This window comes from Callithrix jacchus, chromosome 5 (genome assembly GCF_049354715.1).
Source record: "Callithrix jacchus isolate 240 chromosome 5, calJac240_pri, whole genome shotgun sequence".
Taxonomy (NCBI): Eukaryota; Metazoa; Chordata; class Mammalia; order Primates; family Cebidae; genus Callithrix; species Callithrix jacchus.
Genome location: NC_133506.1, coordinates 127647814 through 127658008, shown reverse-complemented (window position 1 = coordinate 127658008; position 10195 = coordinate 127647814). Strand labels below are relative to the sequence as shown.

Sequence of the window (10195 nt, the reverse complement as noted above, 5' to 3'; positions counted from 1 at the left end):
GGGTTTATAATGGCATTCTGATAAGGAGAGAGCCATTGGGCAAATCACTACTGATCTCTGAAAGTTCACCAGATATTGCTATCAACAGCAGACATCTGATTACTTCCTTAACTTTATGTATGAAATTCCCAGATGTGTATGCCCCAAAAATGAGGGAAAAAATGTGTTGCATCTTCTTTTATCAGTTTTCTGTGCCATTCTACTTCACAATTGTTTTCTTTTTCTCAGAGTAAGATGTTTGTATTAAACTGCTTTCTCATGATATTTTGGGAAACCTACTGAAAGGGAAAGAAAAAGAAAAAAATAAGAAAGAAAGAAAAAAAGAAGCACTCTTTTAGACAATCAATCATCAATCAGTCTTCCTCCCAGACCATACACCTGTTCCTTTTAAGTTCATTTCAGGAGTGAATGAGAAAATGACTTGATTACATTGTGACCTTCAGTCTAAATTCCCCTTTATGAAGCAATTGCAGTAGATAGTAAGACTCCAAGAATTGCAAGCACTATACATATAGTTAAACAGACACATCTGGGAACAATGGTTATTCTTATGATAGAACAGAATTTCTGTATTTAAATAACACCTCAGGAAAAGGGATTGATCGTTAAAGTGTTTAAAATGTCCAGAAAAGTATATTGCATGATTGAAAGACATAAGAAGAGGGCCTTCAGATCTGATATCTGCTACACTCTGTGATTACTTTTTATTTTTCTGGTGTCACTGTTCAGTCTTTAAAAGCCAGATGTAAAATTCAAACAAACTGCATAAGCAGATAAATGGTCCAATTTCATTTATAGTGTGACTCAGCAGCTGTACTCCATTTAAGGCAGGTCAGACACAGTAATAATTCACTCTAATTAACTACTCCTTTCTGATAATGGGTCCTCTTGGCATAATCCCCTAAAGAAAGCTTTGAAGTGGGCTCAAGTTACCAGCAGGAATCATGATAACGCTTTTGTATGCTTCTTAGAAGTTTTTGTCCCCAGAGATCTCCAGATAATTCTCTTCCCATGATTCATATACTTATTGTTGCCTTACAGCGTTTTCCTGGAAAACTTCTAATCTCAGATGTTTTCCCTATTTGCCTAATGTTTTCTTCTGCTACCTGGAGATCATCATTCTATGAAATGACATCACAACAAATAAAGTACATGAACTGCACACACAGAAATATATCACAGATTATAATGGAGGTGACTTTTTCATATTACACCATTTTTGGAATATCCATGTGACTTTCTCAGTTTATATAAATGATGACCAAAGAACATATATACATCAGTAGAGAAAAGATTATTTTATGGGCCTGCTATTTTTGCCTGCTGCGTCAACAAGTCTAAATAAAAGAAATTCAGAAAAACATTTCTCAAAAAAGAAAAATACAGAAGATCAAAATAGTTGTAAGATGGTACTATGTCTGAAGTAGACCTGACCTTAAGCATCTGGTGGAGTGATCATTTATTTTCTCAAGGACTTGATTGTCATATCATACTGCTCCTTGGCAATGCTCAATGTCAGTGCTTTTAAAGTCCTAAATATATGCATTCTAAACCACAGCTCAAATAATATTTAATTGTTATTCTCTTGTGTTGTAATTCTATGCCAATGAGGGGGTGGAAGAGTGGTAACTGCTATCACCAAGTATAGCATTTCATAACATCTTTGAGCAGACAGGAATAACTTCCTTCAAAAGTATACAGGGAGACTTTGATGTAGAACATATTGGTTCTTGCCCTCTGGAAGTCACTCATCACTGGAAAGACAGTTAATGAGTTTCCCCAGATACGCGTTTCTTCCTGTTTCTGTCATTCTTTAAATACTTGTCTTTTGCCACTAGCTTTTAGTCATTCATTACTCTGCAGATTTGAATAGCTGCAAATTCCAGAGGGAGTAAGATTGAATAATATCTGAACTCATATAGCCCAACATACAGGCAGGGCTTACAAAGTACCCTAGTGCCCAGGGTCCTATTGGCTTAAATTTTTTAGGTGCCACTTGGGAAAGAACTCACCTAAGAGTCCATAGATGTGGCATATGGACAGGGGTGGAGTAGGCAGAGTTTGTAGATATGTGTGTATATTGGTACTGGGAGAGGAAAAGAAATTATTAACTTAACTGAGGCATAAGTTAAATATGAATAAGTTAAATAAATTGCACCCATTTTAAGCATATACTTTGAGAAATTTTGAAAATATAAACCTGTATAACCACCTCCACAACTTAAATATAGAACATTTGTTAGCCCCCAAATGTGCCCCTTTGTAGTCATTTCAATTTCTTAACTTCTGGCCACAGGCAACCACTGATTAGATTTGTATTTTTTGGAGTTTCATGTAATTCTGATCTTAGAGTTGATACTCTCTTGTGTGAAGCCAGTGTTGTTGTGATTCGTCCATGTTGTTGCATGAAAGTAGTCTATTCTTTTCATTGCTTATCATAATTTCATTTTATGGATATACCACAATTTGTTTATCCAGTCACCTGTTGATGGACATTTGGGTTGTCTCTCATTTGGGCTACAGCAAATAAAGGTGCTATGAACATTCATGAACGTACATATATACCTCTTTTTGTAGACATATGTTTACGTTTATTTTGGCCAGATATCTAGTAGTACTATGTCCAGTGGTAAGTGTATGATTACCTTGTTAGAGAAACTGACAAGCTGTTTTCCTGTGTAGTTGTAATACTTTACATCTTCTACCAGCAGTGTAGAACAGGTGTCCTACATACTTGCCAACTCTTGGGACAGAGAAGCTTTTTAATTTTAGCCATTTAAGTGGGTTTATAATGATATCTATTTGTAGTCCTGATTTTCATTACTTTGATTAATAAAGATGTCAAGCTTATTTTAATGTACTTACTGGTTATTTGTACATCTTCTTTCGTTAAGTGTTGGATCAAAACATTTTTATATAGGGTTATTTGATCTATTACCGATTTTCAAGTGTTCTTCATATTCTAGAAGTAATTCCTATACCAGATATATTTATTGCAAATATTGTCTCCCAGTCTATTTGCTACTTCATTCTCTTATCAATATCTTCCTTCTAAAGGGCAGATGTTTTCTTTTTTTATTTTTATGATGTCTGTCTAATTTGCTCATTTCTCTTCTATGAGCTGTGTTCTTTGTGACTCATCTAAGAAATCTTAACCTATTCCAAGTTTGTAGAGATTTCCATTGTTTTAAAAGTTTTATGCTTTCTTTTGAAAGCTTACATCTATGATGCATTTCAAGTGAATATTTTATGTAGTGGAAGGGAAGAGTCAAGGCTCACTGTTCCATGTGCATAAATACTTATCCCTACACCATTGTGCAAAAGACTGTCCATTTCTCTATTGGATTGTCTTGGTAGCCTTGTCAAAATTAACATTTATACATACCCACATATATGTGTGGGTATATTTCTGACTTCCTGATATTGTTTGGCATCATCTCCTCACCCAAATCTGTTCTCAAATTGTAATTCCCACAATCCCCATGTGTCAAGGGCAGGACTTGGTGGGCAGTGATTAGATCATGGGGGCAGTTTTCCCCATGCTGTTCTCATGATAGTGAGTGAGTTCTCACAAGATCTGACAGTTTTATAAGGGGCTGTTTCCCTTTCACTCATTTGCTCTTTGACGCCTGCTGCTGTGTAAGGTGTGCGTCTTTCCTTTCCACCATGATTGTAAGTTTTCTGAGGTTTCCCCCACCATGTGGAATCAGTTAATCTCTTTCCTTTATAAATTACCTGGTCTCAGATAGGTCTTGATAGCAGTGTGAGAACAAACGAATACACTTGGCATTCTGTTCCACTAATATATATTTCTATTTTTATGATAGCAGCACACTTAAGAGTAAGTCATAAAATCAGGTGTTCTTCTCTTTGTATTTTTTTCCCTGCTGTTCTTGGTTATTTGCATACCCATATTTTCAACTTGTCAGTTTTTTTAAAAAATGTAGACTACTGTTAACTTGGCTGGGATTTTATTAATTTTATAATTTTATAAATAAAATTATAGAAATATTAACAATATTGAGTCTTTTCATCCATGAACATGTTATACCCTCCATTTGTTTAGGCATCATTATGGTTTTGTAGTTAATGCAATGCTTTGTAGTTTTTAGTGTACAGGTCATGCTCCCAAATTCAGTATCTTTTATTTTACTCAAAAATTCAGTATCTTTCATTGACATTATTAATCACTCAGATTTTCTATCTCTTCGTCAGTCGGTTTTGGTAATTTGTAACTTTCAGGGTATTTTGTAGTTTTATCTAAGTGGCCAAATTTATTATGAAGTTGTTCAAAATATTTTCTTATTATTTTAACGTTTGTGGCATCTCTAGTGATGTCCCCTCTTTAAACCCCATGTTGATAATTGATAATTAGTTTATTCTCTCTCTCTGTTACTCTCTGTCTCTCTCTCTTTTGTGCTCTTTCTCCCTGTGTCCCTCCTTTTTTTTTTCTTTTTCCTCCTTCTCTTTCTCTCTAGAGCTTTAAGTCTACCAGTTTACTGCTCTGTAACAAGAATAAAATTTTGGTTTTATTTATTTTTTTTCTGTCATTTGTTAATTTCCTATTTCATTGACTTGCACATTTTTCTTTATTTTTTTTCTTTTCTATGTATGTGAAGTTCATTTTCCTGTCCTGCGTGAACTCTGCTAATTGTTTTTAGGACATTTTCCTGTCCTGTGTGAACTCTGCTAATTGTTTTTAGGACATTTTCCTGTCCTGTGTGAACTCTGCTATCTCCCTGGTATTCTGCTTTATGTAACTTGTATTTTCCTGGTACACTGCCTTACGTAGTTTCATAGCTTACATGTGTAATTTTGCATTAATAACAGATTCAAATGGACCACCTGATGATTTCTGAGAGTTCTTGCTCTACACCCCTTTGTCTTAGTCACCTTGGGCTATATAACAAAATACTATCAACTAGGTGGCTCAAACAGCCGAAATTTCTCACAGCTCTGAAGGTCAGGAAGTTCAAGGTCAAGGTGCTAGCAGAGTTGGTGTCTGGTCAGGGCTCTGTCCTTGATTTGTAGCCTCCTTGCTATGTCTTCACAGATAGACAAAGAGAGAGAGCTCTGTCTTCTCATTCCTATGAGGACGCCAATCCCAACATGGAGACTCCACCTTCATGACCTCCTCTAATTCTGATTACCTCCCAAAGACTCCACCTTCAGCATTACATTGCTGTTAAGGTTTCAACACATGAATTTTGAAGGGGACACCTCCTTCCTTTTTGGTACTCCATCCTGAAAATTATAGCCACCTGAGTCTTGCTGACCATCAGTGTTTACTTAAGGAAACCACCATGTTGTGTTTGGGATGATCCTTGCGATAGTTCTATACCTCTGTGGTGTATAAACCACTTCCAGTCAGGTCTGGAAGAAATCATGGGACTCACCTCATTTGTGTCCCCTCTCTCAGGAATCATAGTACTGTTGCTGCCAGTTTTTCAATGTCTAAACGTTGTTTCCTCATGTATTGTATTCAGTTTTATAGCTATTGGAGGCAGAATGTATCTTAATTCAGGCTGCTGTAACAACCAACCGTAGCCTGGGTGTCTTATAAACAATAGAACTTTATTCCTCACACTTCTGGGGGCTGAAAGGCTGAAATCAGGGTGCTAATATAGTAAAGGCCCTCTTTTGAATTGCAAACCCTTGCCTTCTCATTGTATCAACATGTGGTGGAAGAAAGGTAAGAAACTTCTCTGGGCTGTCTTTATAAGGGCATGATTCCCCTTCAAGAGGGCTCCGATCTAATTACTGAGTTACTTCCCCAAGGCTCTACCTCCTAATACCATCACACTGAGGTTTAGGATTTCAACATGTAAATCTGTGGGAGCAGGGGGTGGAATGAACATTCTGTTTATAGCAGGGAATTAAATCTAGTCCCCTTCTCTCCATCAGGAGGGTTTTGAATATAGCAGAGCAGAGCAATCTCCGTGCTGTTGAGCTCGATCTCTAGGTATCCCTTATCCCTCTAGGACTTACCTTCAATGTCTGGAGAACAGAAGGTAAGACAACAACAACAAAAGCAGGATTGTTAAAATCTCTGTAAGATGGGGAAAGCTAGAGTCGGTTCTGCTTCGTTTCCTAGGTAGCAGGGTGGAGCACAAATTGGCATGGAAATTATTTTGCCTACCTTAGCACTGGTGCATGGAACTGAAAAACAATTCCTGGAATGTAGGAGGAGATTTTAGTAGCCAGGCCAGCTTTCTTCTGCATGGCAACTTGAGGGTCAGAACCTAGGAGGCTAACTTTAGAAACAAACGAAAACCAAACAACAAAATAAAGCCAACTTGCTATTCAGTAGTCTGGGTAGAAGGTATCGGAAGCAGACCTGTACCAATACAGACACGTGAACTCTAGGCATACTTAGAGCCATCCAAGGTCAGGAAAACGGTCTTGATTTTATACTTGTAGACTTTGTCTGTTAAAGTAGTAGGGAAAAAGGCAGAAGCACTTACTCCGATGGTCCCCAAGGATCCGTGTGATTAATAATCACAAGGAAAAGTGGAAAGAATTCTTCAGGATGGCTTTAAGGATTAGCTTTGGAGCCATCTGTGATACATTGCCTCGGAGTTCTGAATGAGTACAGAGCTCTTTGAGGAAAAAAATGCTTTTAATTTCTGTAGGTGGCGTTTTAAACAGAGATACTGTTAACACATCTTATCCCTCTGGGCTGTGTCTTTGGGGGATAGTCAAAACCTATTTTCTTCAAAAGTATCTCCAGATACTTCGTTTTCTTTTTTCTTTTTGTTTTTGAGACAGGGTCTCACTCTGTCACCCAGACTGGAGTGCAGTGTCTCTATCACAGCTCACTGCAGACTCAACCTGCTAGGCTCAAATGATCCTCCCAGCTCACCCTCCTGAGTAGAAGGAGGGGTCACAGGCATGAACCACAAGGCCCAGCTAACTTTTGAATTGTTTTGTAGAGACAGAGTTTCCCCATGTTGCTGAGGCTGGTCTCGAACCCCTGAGCTCAAGTGATTTTTCCCACCTTGGTTTCCCAAAGTGCTGAGATTACAGGCATGAGCCACCACATTTTTGGCTGGGTGTAGTAGCTCATGTCTGTAATCCCAGCACTTTGGGAGGCTGAGGCAGGTGGATCACCTGAGGTCAGGAGTTTGAGACCAGTCTGACCAACATAGCAAAACTCCACCTCTACTGAAAATACAAAAATTAGCTGGGCATGGTGGCAGGCCCTGCAATCCTAGCTGCTTGGAAAGCTGAGGCAGGAGAATTGCTTGAACCCAGGATGGGGAGTGTGCAGTGAATCAAACTCTACCGCTACATTCTCCAGCCCGGGTGACAGAGCTAGACTCTGTCAAAAAAGAAAAAGAAAAGAAAAAAAGTTTCCATGGTCCTTTTCTTAGATAAGATGTTAGTCTTTACGAGCTATATCCTGGGCAACCTGGAGAATACCTCTTTGCCTGTTAAAACTATCCAAACCATGTGTCACACTCTTGTATGTGTCCCAACATAAACTATGAGACTGTGGGCACATAATGTATAATGACAACACTCACAACAATATCACTTTCTCCTTGAGTACCTAGGGAGGAATTTTTCACTCCCTTTCTTGATGCTTACCAATTACACAAACAGCCTGTGGTTCAAGGGTGAAAAATCTTCTATTTTCCCGTGTTTTTGGCCTAGACCATGGGTGTGTTAGGCGCCTGGTTTTAATGGTTATTTTAATGGCATTTTAAGCCACAGGCTTAGATTGCTCCTCTCCCTTGCCAGTTCTTACTTGTCTTTTATGTCCTACAAGCCCTGTTCTTCAGACCCCACTGGGCAGAGACAGAGCTTTCTCCTGTGAATTGTGCAGTGCCAAGCAAATCACTGGCCCTCCGTAAATAATAATAGTGTTAGAGGCTGTGACAAGAGATGGAAACTGGACATTTTCTGGCCCTTAATTCCACAGTATTCTCAGAGCACATTCATTTTGGCAAATACTTTGAAAACTGAAAGCTCTCTGAGGGGCTGTCAATCACTGACGTCAGTAACTTTAAGTATGTGGTCACTTATATGCACTTTGATTACAACATCCATAACTTCATTTAAAAAAATTGCTGAAGACCTACTATGTGTAAATCATGTTGTTGAGCACAGTGGGGTGAAAGATGATGAAATTTGCTATAGGTCTGTTGCATGTGTATGTAGCATGCAGGTGAACACGTGAACACACACAAGTGGAAGTCGTGTGCACATGTGTATATAGCAGCTTTTTAAATTAGGTTGATAGTTTGATTCTTTTTATTTGAAAGAATACTTTGGAAACCAAACCTAATTTCACTCAAGGACCTTCTTTTTACCATTTTCAACACTTGTTGAAATAAACAGATGAATTCGGGGCCATCAAAGGGTCCTGAAAGCCAATGTCTCAATATATTTTTTTAACTTTTGACTCTGAGGACATCAAAATGACTTGATAGTACTTAATTTCCAGTATCTTTGGCACTACTAGTGTTTTTTTTATCATAGATTTGAGGAAGTAGAGAGGATATGGGGTAAATTTCTATTCTCTGGTGTATGTGCATATGTGTGTATACAGCATGTCCTATTCAGAAACCTCTGGGCAGTAAGGATGATGGCAATTATGAGTACAGGAGCAACTTTTTTGGGGGGGGTGTGGCATGGGGCAGAGAGCAAGTTTATTTGATGAATGGTGATGGCACATATCATCCAAAAGAGACAAGACGGGAAAGGCGCTGTGATAAGAGAGCCTAGGGAGCCTTCAGGCTAGATAGGAAATCTCCCAGGGAATGACATGGGCTCTGGGAGACTGGGAAGGTCCTCAGCCATTTAGCACCGTAAGGAGGAGCTGTGTCCCATGGGCCCGTCACCCTGACAGGATATGCCTCCCAGTGCTTCATGGTTGATAGAACCATTGCTGTCCTCATGCCCTGCCACCAGCATCTCTACTTCTTCCTCTGTCATCTTCTCACCCAGTGTGATAAGACCTTGTGAGATTTCAATACCCATGATGGTGCCATTTCATTCCTTGTCAAACATCTGAATTGCTTCTACATAATCTTCATAGGTGCTCTGGTCCTTGTTCTTGGCCACCATCTGGAGCATGAGCAGAAAATGCTCAAAGTCCAGCCCCCTCACATTCATCTCATCACTCTTGGGGTTCCCCAGGATCTTGAGCACCTCAGTGTTGGGTGGGTTCTGGCCCAGGGCCCTCATCGTGTCCTCACATTGGTTGTGAGGACATCTTGCCATCACTTGTTCAGTGAAATAGCTGGAAGGCCTCCTTGAACTCTGTGGTCTGGTCCCTGGTGAAGTCTCACACATCTTGACTATTTAGCTCTGTGGGACTTTCCCCCGTACTAATGGCCAGGAGTGGCTTTTTGTAAAGGATTTAAACTGACATCCTCTTCTCTACCCTACCCCAGGCTTACTTGGTTAGTAGCAATGGGTGACTTGAGATGTAAGAAGTTAGCTCTGGCTACCTCTGGAGACTCCTAGCCCACAGTTGACTAAGCTCTGGCTACCTCTGGAGACTCCTAGCCCACAGTTGACTAAGCTCTGGCTACCTCTGGAGACTCCTAGCCCACAGTTGACTAAGCTCTGGCTACCTCTGGAGACTCCTAGCCTACAGTTAACTAAATCTCACTCCTTTGGGGATTAAGATTATTCAAAAATTTGAGGAATCCTTCTCCCTTTCCTCTTACCCCTCCCTGGGGAATGAGCAGGGAGTGAACCACACTCCCACTCTTACACTTAAATCCCCTTATTAATCCATTTAAAAGTGTCTTCATGAGACCGTATTCATTTTCAATGGCTTTGATGTTGCTATAACAGTGGATTCAGAAATTGTTTTGGTAAATGAAATTTGACTCTCTGGAAATCCCCATTCCCCTTTGAAACATGCCCATAATGATTGTGACAATGTACCATGGCAATCTTCTAAAAAAATAATTTCCTGTCAAACTTTTTTAAGCTCCTCCTATTCTTAACAATGTCTTGGGGATATTGCTTTGATGTTTCCCCCCACCCCAGGAGGCATCTGTCCGATGAAGAACAACACCATAAAAGTAATATTTTTAAATGATGTTTTTATTTATTATTGAAAATTTTTAAGGAGACAAAATCTGTCTTAAACATTTATCATTTCGTATTATAACTACTTTTCCTTTTAATTTCCTGTCCATTCTTTTGAATATCTGTGACAGTTGAGAAGATTTAA

General features: G+C 39.2%; 1 pseudogene; it reads right to left on the bottom strand.

Annotated features, from left to right (window-relative positions):
* Positions 1 to 8842: 8842 nt before the first annotated feature.
* On the bottom strand, positions 8843 to 9292 carry LOC100402342 (myosin light polypeptide 6 pseudogene; annotated as a pseudogene).
* Between the last annotated feature and the right edge of the window lie 903 nt (positions 9293 to 10195).